Below are 18,957 nucleotides of genomic sequence, written 5' to 3' on the forward strand. Positions count from 1 at the left end.
GCCCTTCTCCTACTAAGGCATCAAAGGACCAACCATTGCCTGCCTGAATGTTTCTCCTAGCTGTCTCTTTACAATTCTCATGATACTCTGATTTCCAAATAAGATAGTCTCCACCACTAAGAACTGCCCTCACTAACATATTCCAATCACTAGGAGTTAGCCACTCCTCTGCAACAGATTCTAAAATTGCAAGAGTAAAAGGAGCAGTGGCACCATATTGAGATACTGCATTTTTTAATTCTTTAATAATTTGAAAATTAAACCCTGTGTGATGTCTCCAAGCAAGCCCTTGAGCGTCTCTGGTCTCTGATACAGGGAAAGCCTTAGTGTCTCCCTCCTCTGGCTGATCTGTAGCTGAACTAAAGCTAGAGGATAGGGACTGCCTTTGGACACCAGGTTGAGGAACATGAAAATCCGGGGAATTTTCGCAGTTAGTCTCTTGAGACCTCTTCCCTGTCCTTAATTTCTGTAACTGGTTACTTAAGCCCTGATACTCTTTTTCTAACTCTATCAGTTGTTTAAGGGTAGTAATTTTGTCCTGTAACTCCTTTTTAGGATCTACAACCATTGTCTCCATTGGGGGAGCACTTGGAGGTGGAGGCACATAGAAAGAGGGCATTTCAGCGTCATAAAATTTGACTTCCTTTTCCTCTCGGTCAGCACAATCTGGCTCTGACAAATTGTCATCAACCTTTGGCTGTATTTTGGATTCTAACTTACGCCTCTTTTTATTTTGAACCAAAATGACAGCATTCAAGAACAAAAGCAGAAAATTAACACATGTGAGCAGCAAACAAAACCAAAACAGAGAGTTGAATTCAAGCTGACAAATTTCTTGTCCCATTTTCATTACCTTTCTCGAAACAAACCAAAACAGAGAGTTGGATTCAGGTTGACTAATTTCTTGTCCCATTTTCCTTACCTTTCTCAACTCGGCAGATTCCTACAGCAACCAACAGATCCTTCTTCCGTAAAGTCCCTCACTGGGTCTCTCGTTTCCGCTGCCTCTCGTTGAGCGCCAAACTGTTGCGAACCCCCCACGCTTGGGCACCAAACTGTTGCGCTTACTGGAGCCCGATGTTGGACGCCAAACTGTTTCCGCCCGTACTGCCCGTTCCGGTCCGAGGGTCAGGGTCTAGCGAGAGAGAGAGTGGGGATAAAGGGGAAGAGACGCGAAGAATGGAGACAAGACAGAGATTCTGATCAAGTCTCGTTTATTGAAGGGAATTCTGAGCTATTTATAGGCTTTTGCCACGTGCCTTGTAGGCGCGTGGATACCACGTGCCTTGCAGGTGTTGATATGACGTAAGCCTTACAGGCGTCTATAGCGTGGACAGCACGTGCACCGCAATGCCTTGCAGGCTTGGATAGCACGTGTGCCTTAAAGGCATGTATGGCGTAGATAGCACGTGGACAGCACGTGAACTGCAATACCTTGCAGGCGTGGCCACCACGTGCACCTTGCAGCTGGGGGCAGTAAACAGCAACACAAAATATGTGGGATATCAGAGTGTGCTTCAGCTGTTGTAGGCTATTGAAAACCAAATCTTTCGTCAGGGTATATGGTTCCAGATGGCTGCAAAGTTGATCTAGCCGCTTTCTGCTAAAGTCGGCTCCCAACATGTGTGTGTGTGTGTGTTGGCACAAGATATTGATCAGAATCAGCTAACAAACAAAGTCGATTAAATTTTTGAAAGGTTATGTAGCCTAAGAAATAACAAGCCTAAAATTTGAGCCAATTTTATATAATGAAAAGTTTAAAACACCAATAGTTGTGTTTGTGAACTTCTTTTTAAAAATTGTTTTCTTTGTAGATTTCACATTATGCACCCCCAAATCCCACTCATCTCTCTGTCCCTCTGTATCTGCCCTTCACCTTTGAAACCACTCCTCTCAAAGAAAACAAAGCAAACATAAAAACTCTCACCATAGAAGCTGAGGTGTCTTCAGTGTGTCTTACAGTATATCACTTTGTTCAACAAACTTCACTTGCAAATGTTCATTGCAGTGAGCCATTGTTCTGGTTCGAGGCCTCTGTTTGTGTTACACTTTCAAAGCTGGATCATCAGTGGACTCCTCTTGACTATTCTATTGTTGACCTGTGTCATGAAGATCTTGCAACTTTAGTTCTGCATGACTGACCCCGTCATCTGCTCCAGCAGTTCATACATGGGGTGGATGTTGGAATAGGCTAACTCAAAGCCCTGGATCTGGGCTGGAGAGGTAGCTGAGTTGGTCTGCCCAATAGCACTCCTGTGCCCATTCCATTAGGGTCAGCTCCCCTCTTTTGCCAATGTGAGGGTTGGGGCCAGCAGTCTTGTGTGTTGGAGGCAAGGGACAAGACTGTCTTTTCTGCGTAATATCTGGGCCAGCTCTCTCACTTTCACAACTTCAAAACCAGCTCACCCACACCCCCTCCACCAAGGGCAGCTCTACTGTGCTGCCCAGGTGAGAAGCAGGATCCTTCTTCTGAGAGTTACAGCCTTTGTGTGTGTGGGTGGGGGGGAGGCAAAGCACAGGTCTCCCATCCAGGCAAGGTGCAAGGCCAGCTATCTCATGCTGCTCAGATGGGAGATAAGGACAGCTGTGTCCTTAGACATTTACATGGTCTCAGGCATGGCCTTTTGTGGTAACATAGATCTTGGGCATCAACACAGACCCCCTGATGCTACAGGGTCACAACAGAGCCCAGACATGACCCTTAATGGCAGCACAGTCAAGACTACACCATGGCCTCAAATACAGCACAGGCTACTTATATCAGGCTCTGTGTCCAGTTCCACTTCTCTTTGTCATCACAATCCCACCCCCCATTTTCTTCTCTTCTATCTCTCCATCAATACTTGCTTATCATATTGGCACTCAAATGAACCATATCATCAATGATGTCTTCTTTTGAAAGTTAGAATGGTTCAATGTTTGTCCAACACAAAGATTCCAAAGGAAATACATTCTTAGCCAAAGTTAAACTCAGCACAGAAAAACTGTAATTCAACAGAGCTGTCCAGTCCCATGGTTAAAGAGACTTATCTACTACAAGCAACCAACCACCACAACCAACTAAGGAGATTAGCAAACAGGCCAAGGATGAGAAGTAAATGCAGAAGGGCATGACAAGTCAATTGTGGATCTCTAGTCTAGAAGTACTACTCTTCTTCCTGGGCTAGGATGCAGCTCTGGGACTCACAGAGGCTTACACAGTCGTCTGTTTTCTCAATGGAAGAAGTCATAGGCCCACTGACAGTTGTGTTTTTTAATGATTCTACTGATGGAGAGTGTAATTCACCATTTCTCAAAAAGGAGGAACAGCAGCCTACTTCGTGTCTTTGGTTCCACTTCTCTTCATCTCACACAAGCCACTTCTCTTTTATCTCTCTCCCTCCTATTTGCTTGCTTCTTTCTCTCACATCACTTCACCACCTACTTGCTTACTTGACACCATGCCCAGACCCCATGTTTATGAACTTCTATGAGAAGCTTAGGAAGTTTCTCCTGCTGGTAGGAAGAAGTATTTTACAACCTACACCTTGGACCAAAAAGGGTGGCCAAAGGCAAAAGAGGACAGTTAGCTAGAGAATCTCTACCCAACATCTTAGTGAAATTTAATCAAGAACACACATTCGGGGGCAGGGCAGTCTTACAATATGATTTTAAAGTAGACAAGACTCATCTATTCCTTTCTAAATGTAAACCACTGCTCTGCCATTCAGTATTAGGTGAAAGAATGAGAGGAAAACTATTTTCCTATTTGTTTGATGATTAAAAAGTACCATAATTTATGATTTGATAATAAAAAATGCTTTTAATTAGTACTATAATCATGTGCAAAAAACATTGTCTGGTTATCATTATGAAATCATAAACTTGAAGTTCTATGCTTTGACCAGACAGAATTTCCAGTTGCTTCCATATTGTTTCTAAGCTACATACAAAATAGTTCTAATTCTCTTATTTTCAATCACAGGGGATGATTATAATCCATTACTCAAACTGCATGCATGAGACACATGACTGATTTTTATCACTGAGCTGGGATGGAAAGGGACACATCTTTTTTTCCCGGTTAGAGTACTTAAGGTCCAGTGTGAAGGCACACAGAAGTCTTTTATGTAGAGCCTGGTGGCCAGCTAGGCTTCACTTTCTTGGCTCCAGAGCAACATAATGAGCAGAGCATCCACACCTCTTTCACAGGAGCCATATGCAAAATCCACTGCTGGTTCTGAATTTGAACTGAGTTTGCTTATGTCTCAGCCTCTGGTACACGTGTGAAGTTCTTTTTAAAATTCCTATTTTAACAACTTTCAACAATCGATCCACTGTTTATGACTAACTCATAAAATATGCTCATGTATCTCTCTCTAACACTTTATGTATTTTTCTGCTACATCAGTATTCACGGATGCCTAATAATCCATAGTACGAGTGGTATAAAAGTTTTTACAGAATGCCATATTTGTAAACCTAAATGAGCTATTTCCAGTTTTTAGTATCATAAGTAATAACATAATGTATAACCTTATAGCTATATCTTAACACTAAGTTTCTAATGATTACCAATTCTTATTATTTGTACATAAAAGCATATGCAACACTTTAAATATTTGAACATTTAGCAATTTTTTTCAGGTTGCATCCCAGGCATTAAAGACAGAGTAATGAATATGACAGATAAAGGCTCCATGGAGCACAGTACCAAATTGATTGCAAAGCATTTATCACTATCCTCAATACGTGTGTAAGCAGCACTGTGTGAGTACCCTCTTTCCACACCCTAGGCCACTATCTCATGGACCCATAAGTATCTTCTTGCCATCCACAGCACTATCTATCTGGAATATCTTATCGATTTTATATCAGAAGAATGTACCCCACAAACTAAATTAAGCTGAACAAATCCCAAATGTCCGACCTAGTTCTTCTAGCTCCTCATTGCATACTTCTCACTGCAGCATCTATTTATTAACTTATTTATTTACTTATTTATTTTCCTCCATAGACCACAAAATCCTTGGAAAAGAACAGGAAAGACTCTTGAAAGATGTGTAAAGGTAGTCAATCAGGCAAGCCAAGCTACGGGGGATAAAGTATGGCTAGATCAGGTCTTTGCTTATCCTTCAACAGCAGGACATACTGAGTACTTACAATCTCTTTCCGTTCATCCCATCCTCTTTCACTATGCGAGTTAGTTTTGAAGATAAAGGGAGTAATGACTGGAGGCTTGAAAAAGTCTGCTCACAGTCAGTAGCTCATAAATAGTATTGTAGCATTGTTGGTTTGGGTTTTAGGGAGTTTGCTTGTTTGTCTGTTTGTTTGTTTTTGTTTTTTATTGGCTATTTTATTTATTTACATTTCAAATGTCATCTTCCTTCCTGGTCTCCCTTCCGTAAACAACTCCCCATCCCTTGTCCCCTTCCCTTTGCCTCTAAGAGGGTGTTCCCACACCCACCCACTCCCACCTCACCTGTCTAGCATCCCCCTATGTTGGGACATCAAGCTACCACAGGACCAAGGGCCACCCCTTCCATTGCTGCCAGATAAGACAGTCCTTTGCTATATATGTAGCAGGAGCCATGGACACATCCATGTATACTCTTTGGAGGGTGGTTTACTCCCTGGAAGCTTTGGGGGGTCCAGTGAGCTGATATTGTTGTTCTTCTTGTGGGATTGTAGTTCCCATCAGCTCTTTCAGTCCTTTTCCTAACTGTTCCACTGGGATCACTGGGCTCAGTCCAGTGGTTGGATGTGAGTATCTGTACCTGTATTAGTCAGGACAAAGCCTCTCAGATGACAGTTATAGCTAGCTCCTGTCAGCAAGCACATCTTGGCATCGGCAATAGTGTTGAGGTTTGGTTTCTGCAGATGTAATGAATCCCCTCTCTGGATGACCTTTCCTTCAGTCTCTGCTCCATTTTTTTGTCCCTACATTTCCTTTAGACAGGAACAATCCTGGGTTAAAAATTTTAAGATGGGGAGTGGCCCTATCCCTCAACTGGGGGTCATCCTTATCTACTGGAGGTGGTCTCTACAGGTTTTATCTCCCCCTTTTGTTCTCCCTGTTGGTCCTGGGAACCTCTCACTTCCCAGGCATCTGGGACTTTCTAGTGGCTATCCTCAGTTCACCACCCCTAACTGCCACATATTTTTCTTCATTTTTCTGTACTTCTCTCCTGTCTCTTCCCACACCTGATTCTGACCCCCTTTGCTCTCCCTCTCCTTTCTCCCTCCCAGATCCCTCCCTCACTCTACCTTCCATGATTATTTTGACTCCATTCTAAGTAGGTTGAAGCATCCACAATTTGCTCTTCTTTCTTGTTAAGCTTCATATGGTTTATGAATTGTACCATGGTTATTCTGAGTTTTGGGGCTAATATCTACTTACAAATGTCCTTTTGGGCCTGGGTTATCTCACCCAGGATGATATTTTCTAGTTTCATCCATTTGCCTGCAAATTTCACAAAGTCATTGTTTTTAATAGCTGAGTAATACTCCATGCCTTCATGTTTAAAGTCTTGGAAAGGTCAGGAATTCAAGGCAACTACCTAAACATAATAAAAGCAACATGCAGCAAACCAAAAGCCAACATCAAACTAAATGGAGAAAAACTTGAAGCAATCCCACTAAAATCATGGACTAGACAAGACTGCCCATTCTCTCCTTATTTATTCAATATACTACTCAAAGTTCTATCCAGAGCAAGTACACAACAAAAGGAGATCAAAGGAATACAAATTGGAAATGAAGAAGCCAAGATATCACTATTTGTGGCTGATACTATAGTATACATAAGCAACCCCCAAAAATCCATAAGAGTACTCCTACAGCTGATAAACAATGTCAGCAAAGTAGATAGATATAAAATTAACTCATATCTGTAGCCTTCCTCTACACAAAAGAATAAAAAGGGTGAGAAAAAAATTAGGGAAACAACATTCTTCACAACAGTCACAATTAGTATAAAATATCTTGGTGTGACTGTAACTAAGCAAGTAAAAGACATGAATAACAAGAACTTCAAGTCTCTGAGGAAAGAAATCAAAGAAGATCTCAGGAGATGGAAAAATCTCCCATGTTCATAGATTGGCAGGTTTAAAATAGTAAAAACGGCCATCTTACCAAAAGCAATCTACATAGTTAAAGCAATCCTCATCAAAATTCCAACTCGATTCTTTACAGAGACAGAGAGAACAATTATCAAATTCATCTAAAATAACAAAAAAAAAAAAAACAGGATAGTGAAAACTATTCTCAACTAATAAAAGAACTTCTGGGGAAATCACCATCTCAGACCTCAAGCTGTACTACAGAGCAATACTGATAAAACCTGCATTGTATTGGTACAGAGACAGACAGGTAGATCAGTGGAATAGAATTGAAGACTCAGAAATAAACCCACACCCAAGGTCACTTGATCTTTGACAAGCCAAAACTATCTAGTGGAAAAAAGAAAGCATTTTCAACAAATGGCGCTGGTTCAACTGGCAGTCACTATGCAGAGGAATGCAAATTGATCCATTTTTATCTCTTTGTACAAAGCTCAAGTCCAAGTAGATCAAGGACCTCCACATAAAATCAGATAAGCTGAATCTAATAGAAGAGAAAGTGGTAAAGACCCCTGAACACCTGGGCACAGGGAAAATTTTCCTGAACAGAACACCAATGGCTCAGGCAAATGAGACCTCATAAAATTGCAAAGCTTTAGATCATCCTCATGAAATCAGACACAAACATTTGGCATATGAGCATGTAAGTAAATTAATATAATTATAAAGATATAATTAAGATAAATCAGAAATTAATTCAAAATGTCATTTTCTTCAGCCATACCAATACCAAATTCTACATGTAACTATGGATAACAGCATTTGGCACACCAAATCAAGGCACGTTAAGCTCTCTGTCAAATGAATCTTTAGGTGTGAATAATTTTTAAGCTTCTCAGGGGGGATTTTTGAGAAGATCTTAAATATATATAGTTTTTGTACTTTATAAGGAAAATATTGTTTTTAAGAATAAAACATATAGTACCTCCCGTGCTTGTAGTTAACTTCTTAGAATATCTTTTATTGCTAGATCCTTGAAGGATCCTTGTCTTTCTCTAGAGTGGGAGATATAGTGTGTACATCTTTCCAAAATCTGCTTTATACCTAATCCATCAATACTGGGAAAAACATCATCTGCATATTCTTGACCTTCATATGTAACCTCTCCTCACCTTTAAAGCCCCTCTCCTGTAGAAAGCCTCTGCCTCCCTAAGGCTTTTCCCACCACTTTGGTCACCAATTTCTAACAATTTCACCCTCTTTGACATCTCTTCATTATGGTTTCTCCTCCACTCTGATCACTTGATGCCTGCCATGCCTGGAATGCCTTCTCCCTACCATTTTTGATCCCAGCCTATATTTCTGTAATTCATGCTTCAGACTTACATTAGATCTCTCTTAAATTCTTATGGTCAGTGATGAGAATCTTAGATAACCCATTCATCATCCAGATCTCATAGAAATACACTTACTTATCATGATAATCATCTATCTATCTATCTATCTATCTATCTATCAATCAATCATCTATCTATCTATCTATTATCTATCTATCTATCTATCTATCTATCTATCTATCTATTAATCCTGTTCATTTCAACCTGATAGATTTGTCTAATTTAACCAGTAACTACCAATAAGTGTTTTGATTTTACACTGAGTTAGTTTCCTATGACTTTTGACATTTGTTGTAATATTTTGATTGGTTCATTGAGAATTTCATGCATGCATGCAGTTCATATTCATTTGTTCACATTCATCCCCATTTCTTTCCCTATTTCAAGATCTTTCCACCCTTCGTCCACTGGAGCATAACAGGCTATACTGTTTGACTCTTACTTTACACAAATCATCTAACTACTCCCTTGAAGGAGTATAAAGTTGCAATACTATCAGCTCTCAAAAGTGTCTTCACATTCAGTATTCTATGAATTGTCTTTTGATTTCCTTATCTCTTTTATGATGTCTAGTACACAGAGAGATACTAAGTGTGTAACTAACATGTTACATTTAAACACGTGGGTGAGAGAGTATGTGTTTGATGGACAGAGATAGGGTCTGTTATATTGAGCCATTTTAAAACAAAAATCCTCAAACATTAATTTATCCTTTCTATGTCACATGTGAATGGATAGGAATCTAGTGCCTCTCATGTTTGCTTCTCAAATCTGTTCCAATAAAGGAAAATCCCTAGCTCTCTCTAGAGAAGCCCTTTGGAATCTACCTGATCAAATAAGTCTACCTGGTTGTTTTTACACTTTTAATTAGGAAAGAAAAGAAAACCCAAGACTGAGAAATGTTAGGTTTTTAATGTGATTGGTACTTATGACATGAGATAATGTTGTATAACTGAGACCTAAAATATGACTCTCATTTATGGTGACTGTTTTAACTTTATGAAATCATTTTCATTAGCAATTTGACAGGGAGAAGCAAAAGCAAAAGATCCTGTGTCTTCTAACAGCTGCAGACTTGGAGCATAGAATAAATGGCAGAAGTATATTTGGATCCAAGTGTGAACTTAATTTTCTTCCAACACTCATTCTCAGCTCCATTTTTAAAAACCAAGAATTAATTCCTATGTATGTCCTCCAGCTCTAGATTAAAATGGGAGTTACTGATGGAACCCATGGCCTGGGATGCATCTGGAGTCTGGAGAGAAGCCCATCTCAGTATCCCTTCAGGAAGAGGAATGTCTTGGTGACTTTCAGTCCCCATCACAAACTCCAAATCTCAGATTCTGTTCTCCAGTAAGAATACAACAGACAACCTATCAGGGTCACTACCACATGGAACAGAGAAGGTTATTAAGATTACGATGTAAATCCTTTCTGCAAATATACAAACCATAAGACAGCTTTCCTCCCAGATAAAATCTTGTATCTGGTATAATGAAAATATCTTGGCTACTTGAAACCATGGCAGCACTAGGAAACACATAGTCTAGGTTCAAAAAAAAAAAAAAAAAAAAAAAACAGTATCAATACTTATTCTGATAATGTTAATCCTTATTCTATTGCTTCACTTTTCCTATTAATATTTACAATGGACATATAAAGCAAATGGTTTCATTGACAGCCCCATATATATATGCAAATATATTATTGGTCCTTGCTCATATTAGACCCCATTGGTTCCCGTCCTCATCTCAAATAGTTTTACTTGTTATGCTTTTGGATTTCACATATGAGAGAAAGCATGCAATATGTTGGAGTCTTTCTCTTCCACTTCTACTATTCTCTCTTGTTCCTTCATCTTATTTTCTTGGGGCCTCATCTTCCCCAAACCCCACTCCAGTCACCTTTCTATATTCATGTCATGTGTGTGTGTGTGTGTGTGTGTAGTGTGTACATTTAAAATTTGCAGATGAGGAAAAACATATTTGTCTTTTAGAGTATGGTTTATTTCAAATCACATGACTATCTCTACTTCTATCCCTTTTTCCTACAAATGGCATAATTTCAGTCTTAGTGGCAAAATAAATTCCCTTATGCATATATACATAAGTTTCCTTATGCACACCTCTGTTCGTGTGAGGTCATGTATGACTCTCACCAAAGTACACAACCCCACATACAGATTGCTTTTCATGTCTTAGTTTTGATCACGTGATCCCCACAACCACATAATTAACTAATTTAGAATTTAGTTAAAATTCTAACAAAGTTTGATTCATTGATAAAATTCAATTGTATGGTAACAATAAGTCAAGTACTCTATGCATTAATTTTGAGATACAATAATAAAATTAAACAAAAAAATCAATCTGGAAGTCACTCAACCTTTCTACACAGGTCCAAGTACTTAGGCTTGTGGACTGTACAGCATTTCTAATCACAATTCTGTTTTCATGGTAGGAAAACACCCATAGACTCACAAGTCAATGAGATAGGCTATGTTACTATAATACTTTACTTACAAAATACATGATTGACTAGACTTGGTCCACTGATGTGGTTTTCTGACCCTTGTCCTAGCTATAGGAGTCAATACAGTCAAATAAGATTACAGTGAACACAGAGATATGTATGTATCTAAATATTCAACACCGAAAAAAAGTAAAACACTTAGGAAAGTTGAATGTAATAATGTTTCTTGACTTTGATTTGTTTAAAGTATTAGTATTTCAAAAACAAACAGTATTGTTTAATATCTTATTACTTGCTTTCATTTTTTCAGTTCTAGGTATTTTATACACACAGCTCATTTCAGTGCATCCCTGTCATGTCGCAAGTGCTCAGTGGTCACTACGATGGTTAGTGGACAATACAGTACACTTGCCTAGGTCTATTCAGAGAGATAAGTAGATTGTTGTATGACTTTTCTTGAAGAGGAAATTTCTACTCACCGCAAGTAGAGAGGACCAAAAAAAAAAAAAAAAGCCAATTATATTATAGCACGCAAGTGTGGCTTGGTACCTACGAGTTTATTTAGGCTGAATGACTTAGCAGAACATGGCTACTCTCAGGCCAAAATACCCATCCCCACATTGGTAATGACTGAGAAAAGTTGCATCAGGGGAGCCACCCCATGTGATCTGTAGGCAGCTGTATCATGAAAGGCCCCTTGTCTATCTGCAAGTATTCACTGCTTATAGAACCTCAGAGAGGGTCCTCATAACCTTGTGAGTTGTATATGAATTTCATGAACCCCATTTGTCTTGTAAGTTACAGGAGCTTCCTGATGTCTACCGTCACTGTTTAGTCAGCACTATCCAGTAAGAATAAAATATGACACACAAATGTGAGCATATATAGAAACATACACATACATGTCTGCATATAATATAAATAGTCAAATATAGAGGAAACAGCTACACACACGGGAATATGAGGGTAAAGCCACGCTAGTTGGAGTAAACACAGAAGAGAAAAAAGGACACTATCACTACTATTGTAAATGTAGCTACCAATCAGAGTGGGTCTTTCAGGAGAGAACAAATCCGTGGAGTAAGCAATGTTTCCTGAATTGAGAGCAGGGAGACAAACAGGATTCTCGTTAGAGGAAAGTTTACACATAACACCCTGGAGAAAGGAAAGGTAGCAGCTTCTTCTGCGAGTAAGAAGCATCAGCTTACAGAGTCAAGTGGGGTGCCGAGCGTGAGTACCAGCCGCACCTGTGGGAACTGAGTGAAGAGAAATGGACATGAAACAAAGTAACCACAGATTTGATGAAACTTAGAGCCCAGACGAATGACATGGAGGAAACAAGAGGAAAGGATGATGTTGAGGGTCTGGATTCAGAGATTTAGTTGACATCAGTCAAAACAGGACATTTGGGCACAGGAAAATTTTTGAATAAAGATGAAGAGTTTAGCCTTGACCGCTCCTGAGCCCTTAGGGAGACATGTGCAAAGATAACAGGGAACAAAGAAGCAGTGTGCACAGAGCGAATTTAGGCACTGGAGAACCTCTTTGTGTCAGTAGCTGCCTTTTCTGATGTGGCCAGGGCTGGGGAGATGGCTCAGCCAATATAGCACATGCCAGGTAAGCATAAGTACCAGGGTTCAGATCCCCAGAACTCATGTAAATGCGTGTACATTTCCAAATCTGCTTGTAATTCTTATGGTTCAAAGGATGGAGGAAGGACATCTGCAGAGAATACTGACTGTCTGCACTAGCTGTATCCATGAATTCTGAGTTCAAATGAGACACCCTGCCTCCGTAAATAAGGTGAGAAGCAATTGAGGAAGGCACCCAACACTGGCCTCAGGCCTCTGTACTCACACATTTACTTGTGTGTGTGTGTGGGGGGGGGGTCTGGAGGGTGTCCCACGATGATCTTTGGCCTGGCCTAATGTAGGAGTCCAGGCCAAAGGGACAGAATGTGAACAAGGAGGGGAGATCACCTGCCTCCACTGCTGCCTCTGCTTGCTTCTCCACTGTCACTGCCCAGTCACTCCCAGGTGCTACACCTGTCTCTCCACGCTGAGCTGGCCTGGGGCCTGCCCAGGCTGGGTGGATAAGAAGCCAGCTAGCTGGCAAGGAGGTAGCTTGGTGTCCCCGGCAGGTTCTGGGAGAGAAGTTCTCTTCCCAAGTGTTACAGCTCTTGTGACAGAAACTCTCAGACACCGGGATGATTCTTGCACCCCTTACTTCTTCTGAATAGAGCCCTTATATACAGTTTCGGGGTGGGTTAGGATCTGGCAGCAGATAACGCCTATTGGCTTGGTCTGAGAGCTTGGAGATACCTCATCTACATGTGGGGGAGCCTGAAGCACTGTTCCTCATAAAATGGCCACAGACCTCTCTGTGGGAGGAGCTGTGAAGGGCTGAAGCTAAATGAAATGAACCAGGGCCCGGGAGCAGAGCCGAACACCTGCGTCTGATAAAGGTCCGGGGTTTGTATGCTCAACCAGGCACCCAGATGCTTCTCACAGCCCACTGCCCCACAGGGGGGATTGTGTTTGTGGGGGGAGGGGTGTTCCTGTGTGTGTGTGTGTGTGTGTGTGTGTGTGTGTGTGTGCGCGCGGTGTGGGCACATACATCACACACACGTGCACACACATCACACACACACAAAACAGATCCCTCCACACCAAAAAACCATACATAAACATATGTATACACACAAATAGAAAAACAAACAAACAAGAGCTCTCTTTTCCCATCTTCCAACACAAAGTATTTGTAATAGCTGTGTGCCACCTCAAGGAGAATGAGATTCTGTTCAGCCTGCCTAGCACGTGGACTTTTCTTTCCCTAGCTATCCCTTGTTCATTTTCATATGTCAATTCTAATATCGCTGTTCAGGAAGAATTCCCAGGCTCCCAGATGATGTCAGATCCCCTTGCTGTCTAGATCCCCTTACATATTTCCTCAGTAACACTTTTCATACTTGCAATTTTACATCTATTCACACAACTGTTTGATTAATGACTTTTGGCCTGAAAAATAATGATTAGTAAACAGCAACAAGTCTATTCTTGCTTGACATTGTTATACTAGCCTCTGTCACTTAACTGGCAAGGCTAGATGCTCAATAAATATTTATCATATGAATAAACATAATATTAAATTTCATTTGGAAACCCAAAGTTATCTGGAATGAATCATAAACGATAGCACAGATTCCACTATTCAACCACAAATACAATCCAGCAAAAGGTACTAACTTTCGGTAGTTTTTTACAATTTGACTTTGATTTTTAACTCTTCCATCACAACTGAGGTGGTGGAAATTTATCCCCAGTCCTTTTGTGTTTCTCAGCACTGGTAGAGGCATTCCCTGACCAGAAATCATGTGGCTGGCCAAGGGAAATAGAGAACTCTCATTTTCCCCAAGTTTCTTGTAAGTTTGGGGATACACTGAGGCTTTTCCTCTCCTTTGATGATACATTCAGAGACTGAGTTAACCCCTTATCATACTGTCTTTCTTGTAGCATCCATTTCCCTAGGCAATGTATGTACTACTTGTTAACTATCTGGATGGAGATAGAGGGAAAGAGAAATTGTAGTTAGAAAAAAAAGTTGGTCACTTTTCAAAATATGATGCTAATTTGTTCGTCAAAAATGAAAGATGACTTTGAATGCATAGATTCCACAACTGCAGTAAGAAATGCACACAGAGACAAAATACACAGAAGACACTAGAAATGTCTTCTAAGTCTTTTTCATGTCCATGGTCAATAACACAGTCTGGGAAGGAGTCAGCCCTTTACTCATAGTTCCTGCATTAAGCACAAAACTCACATTTCTCTCTCATAATTATTCATTCAGGGATCCTGGATTACTGTCCCACCTCTGGGTTGTAAGGTCTCTAAAGGCATGGGCACTCCATCAGAGAGTGTCCACCTCATCCACTGCTGTGTTGTCAGCCCTGCCCCAATCTGGCACAAAATAATGTGCGAGATAAATTATATTGAAAAAGTCCATGTGTTAACAGGGTCCTAACCTCCTTTATGTTACAATATTCTAACCAACAGCAACTTAGGGAGGAAAAGGTTTATTTGGCTTGTGTCCATTAATGAGATCAGTCACACCAGGAATTTAAAGAGGAACTTGAGTAAAAACTATGAATGAATTGTTTCTTGTTGGATCATAGTCAGACCCATGCTAAGCTAGCTTTCATATAAGACCAGAGCTATCTGCCCAAAGAATGGCGCCACCTACAGGAGACTAGGCCTTCCTGCATCAATTAGCAATCAAGACAACCCCTACAGACATTCCTAGAGGCCAACTTGATCTGATACCTCAATTATGATTCTTTTTTTCAGGTGACTCTAAGCTGGGTCAAGTTGATAGCTGAGGGCAAACTTGAGAAGAGTAAGTAGAATACATAAAATCAGAATTCCAGCTCACATTTTAAGCTTTTGGAAGAAACTTTTTATTTATGCCTCTCACCTCCATGTAAAACAGTTCATTCCTTTCAGAGCATTTATTTAAAAACAGTGGTTAAGGGTATAACCCCTGAAGCCAAAACAATTCATTTAAATAGCAGCTAAGGTGTCTACGGGAGAAAATTATTTAGAGACCCTGGGTACTGCTTTCTACAAAATGGAGAGAGAGCTGTAGAATCAACATCATCAGAACTGTTATTAACAGCAAAAGAGGTAATCACTGTACAGCTTTTAGAACATTATTCAACACGTTTAGAAACACTAAAAAGTCATCGTTTATACTTTCTTCACTTTTAAGGATGACAATTTCAAGACTGCCACTTTTGCTGCATGCATAGCATTTTTTGAGCAGTAAGGAAAATATTCTGTGTGGGTTTTCATAATGAAGCCATAGTTAATTCTGCGGGTTATTATTTTACCTCTCAACCATTATGAGGCTGGGGCTCAAGGGGGCTACATAAATTGTTCAAGGTCTCATAACTAGTAATTAGATTTATTGTCATTGGACCCCAACTGATAATACAGCAGCTTCTCACACTCTCTCCCGAGATGTACACATCTTATATCTCATACTAGGTTATAAATTTCATGCCAGGCAAGGATTTGAACTGATTTGTCTTTGTATCCCCGGAAGCATCTACCTTAATGCTTTATATGCCAACAATGAGTAAATATTTATTAACTGATTGAACACACAGTGAAGGGACCCAAAAGTCAAACTTCATCAATGTCACTATGTTGTCCTGGCATTGAGTTTGCAGACGGTACTCCTGTTCATTTTGAACAGAAGCAATCTTTTCATTGTTTGAGCAGCACCTTCAGGAACACCAATTGTTATAAAGAGAAGTGTTCCTTAGAAGAAATGCCGTGTACTCAGGTATGTTGTGCCACCAGATCTGTCTCAATGTTGTCTGCATTCATCTTGGAATGTTACATTTACACATAGTGTCACAGTCTATTGTGGTTTAAGGAAACATTTATCCAGGAGTGTGGTGATAACTCAGTTATTATTATTCATGGAAAGCCCGAGAAAGTGAGTTAGAGCATCTATAATTCATGTAAAAGAAGCATGGTGGTAGGATCTTGTACTCTCAACGCCAAGGAGGTACAATCAGGCACATCCCAAGAGCTTATGGGTTAGTAGCCTAACCTGCTTTGGTGAGCTTTAAGCCAATGAGAACAAAGTAGATACCAAAACCTGAGAAAAAAGAATCCAAAGTTGTTCACTGGCCTACAACACAAACACACACACACACACACACACAAACACACACACACACACACACACACACCTATAGAAAAATGACCGGAAGAGCAAAAATGGATACATTGAAATTATTTGTATGGTATTTGGTTTATCATTCTTGTGGGAGCAGAAGAAAATTTTGGTCAGATTAAGTTTATTAATGTGTCTATAATAATTTTGCTTTGGGCCTATGATCTACACATCTTCCAGTTTCAATTTTACAGTCATTTTGTGGCCTGTCAGGGGATAGATGATCATGTCAACATTCCTTGAAGAACTGGCCATGAAGGAATTTCAAATTGCAACTACTATATAATAGTGTCAATGGTAAATCCTTCTATTTATATAGAATTTCTGATTTTCAAGACTTTATCTTTTATATAAAACTCATATAGCATATTTGATTAATCCCAGAAGCTGAGTTACTTCTCAATAAATTATCTGTAAGAAAAATACATTAATTAAAAATAAAAAAGTCATTTATGAATGCAGACCATGGTGCAGAGTAATGCATTTAGAACTACAGACATAATCCAAGAACACCTAGGCAGTGCATGACTATCTCATGGGTAGAAAAGATGTGAGTGGCAGAGTAAGAACTTATACAATGCTTGGATGGCAGTTCTTTTTATTTATTTATTTATTTATTTATTTATTTATTTATTTATTTATTCTTTAAGAATGAAAATTCTTTTCTAGATCCATCCATTTGCCTCCAAATTTCATGAAGTCATTGTTTTTAATATCTGAGTAGCACTCCACTGTATAAATGTACTACATTTTCTGTATCCATTCCTCTGTTGAGGGACATCTTAATATCTTCCTGGGTGAGGTAACTCAGTCACAGAAGAACCACATGGTATGTACTCACTGATAAGTGAACATTAGGCAAAGAACGTGGAATAACCACAATACAACTAACTCACAGACCACATGAAGAAGCTCAAGAAGAAAGAAGACCAAAGAGTGGATGCTTCAGTCCTACTTAGAAGGGGGAATAAAGTAATCAATGGAAGTAGAGGGTAGGAGGGACTTGGGAGTAATAGAAGAGGGGGTAGGGGGAAAAGAGGAGAAGAATCAGGTATGGGAGGAGATGGCAGAGATGTACAGAGGGTCAGGAAATTGAACAGAGGTGTGTGACAATGGGGGATGGGGAACTGAGGATAGCAACCAGAAAGTTCCAGATGCCAGGAAAGCAAGAGCCTCCCAGAACCCCACGGGGATGACATTAGCTGAAATATCCCACAAAGGGGAGGGAGAACCTGTTGAGACCATATCCAGAGGATAGGCATGGCCCCAAGTTGAGGGATGGGGCCACCCAACCATCTCCAAAATTTTAACCCAGAATTGCTCCAGTCTAAAGGAAATACAGGGACAAAGAGTGGAACAGAGTCTGAATGAAAGGCCATCCAGATACTTTCCCACCTGGGGATCCATCCCACATGCAGACACCAAACACAGACACTATTGCTGATGCCACAAAGTGCTTGCTGACAGGAGCCTGATAAAGCTGTCTCCTGAGAGACTCTGCCAGATCCAGACCAATACAGATGCAAATGATTGCAGCCAACCATTGGACTGAACACAAGGACACCAATGGAGAAGTTAGGGGAAGGACTGAAGGAACTGAAGGGGTCTTGTCTGGCATCAGTGGGAGGTGAGGCCCTTGGTCCTGTGAAGTTTTGATGTCCCAGTGTAGAAGAATGTCAGGACAGTGAAGCAGGAGTGGGTGGGTGGTTGGGGGAGCACCCTCATAGAAGTAGCGTAAGGGGGTGATGGGATAGAGGGTTTGCAGAGAGGAAACCGGGAAAGGGGATAACATTTGAAATGTAAATAAATAAAATATCCAATTAATATAAAAGAATGGCAGTTCTTAAACATCTGTCCACAGATCACCAACCTCAGGACCTCAGCAATTAGGTACGTGCTCAGTCCCCAGTCTTCCCATCAGAATTAGGACAGTGTGGCGACTACAGCATTGTGTGTTTTATCAAGATCTCATGATGATTCATTTAATGTTTATTTGTGTACACCACTGAGCTACAGCATTGATCTTTGTGTGTGTGTGTGTGTGTGTGTGTGTGTGTGTGGAGATAAATAAGACAGCCATACCCTTTTCTTATAAAAATGATTCACCAGATAAGTAATTGTTTTCACTACCACAACACAAATGAGTAAAGAATATCTAACTCCCAACTTAGATGAAAAGAGTAGAGTGAAGTTGTGATGGATAGAAAGTGATTTTGCATTCTCTCCTCCTGGGCCCCATTGGTACCTCAGGATTTTGAAGCTGCTGAGCAGTTAAGCAGTTCCTCAAAGCAGACTTCACACAG

The sequence above is a fragment of the Arvicanthis niloticus genome, chromosome 13 (assembly GCF_011762505.2).
Source record: "Arvicanthis niloticus isolate mArvNil1 chromosome 13, mArvNil1.pat.X, whole genome shotgun sequence".
Classification (NCBI taxonomy): domain Eukaryota; kingdom Metazoa; phylum Chordata; class Mammalia; order Rodentia; family Muridae; genus Arvicanthis; species Arvicanthis niloticus.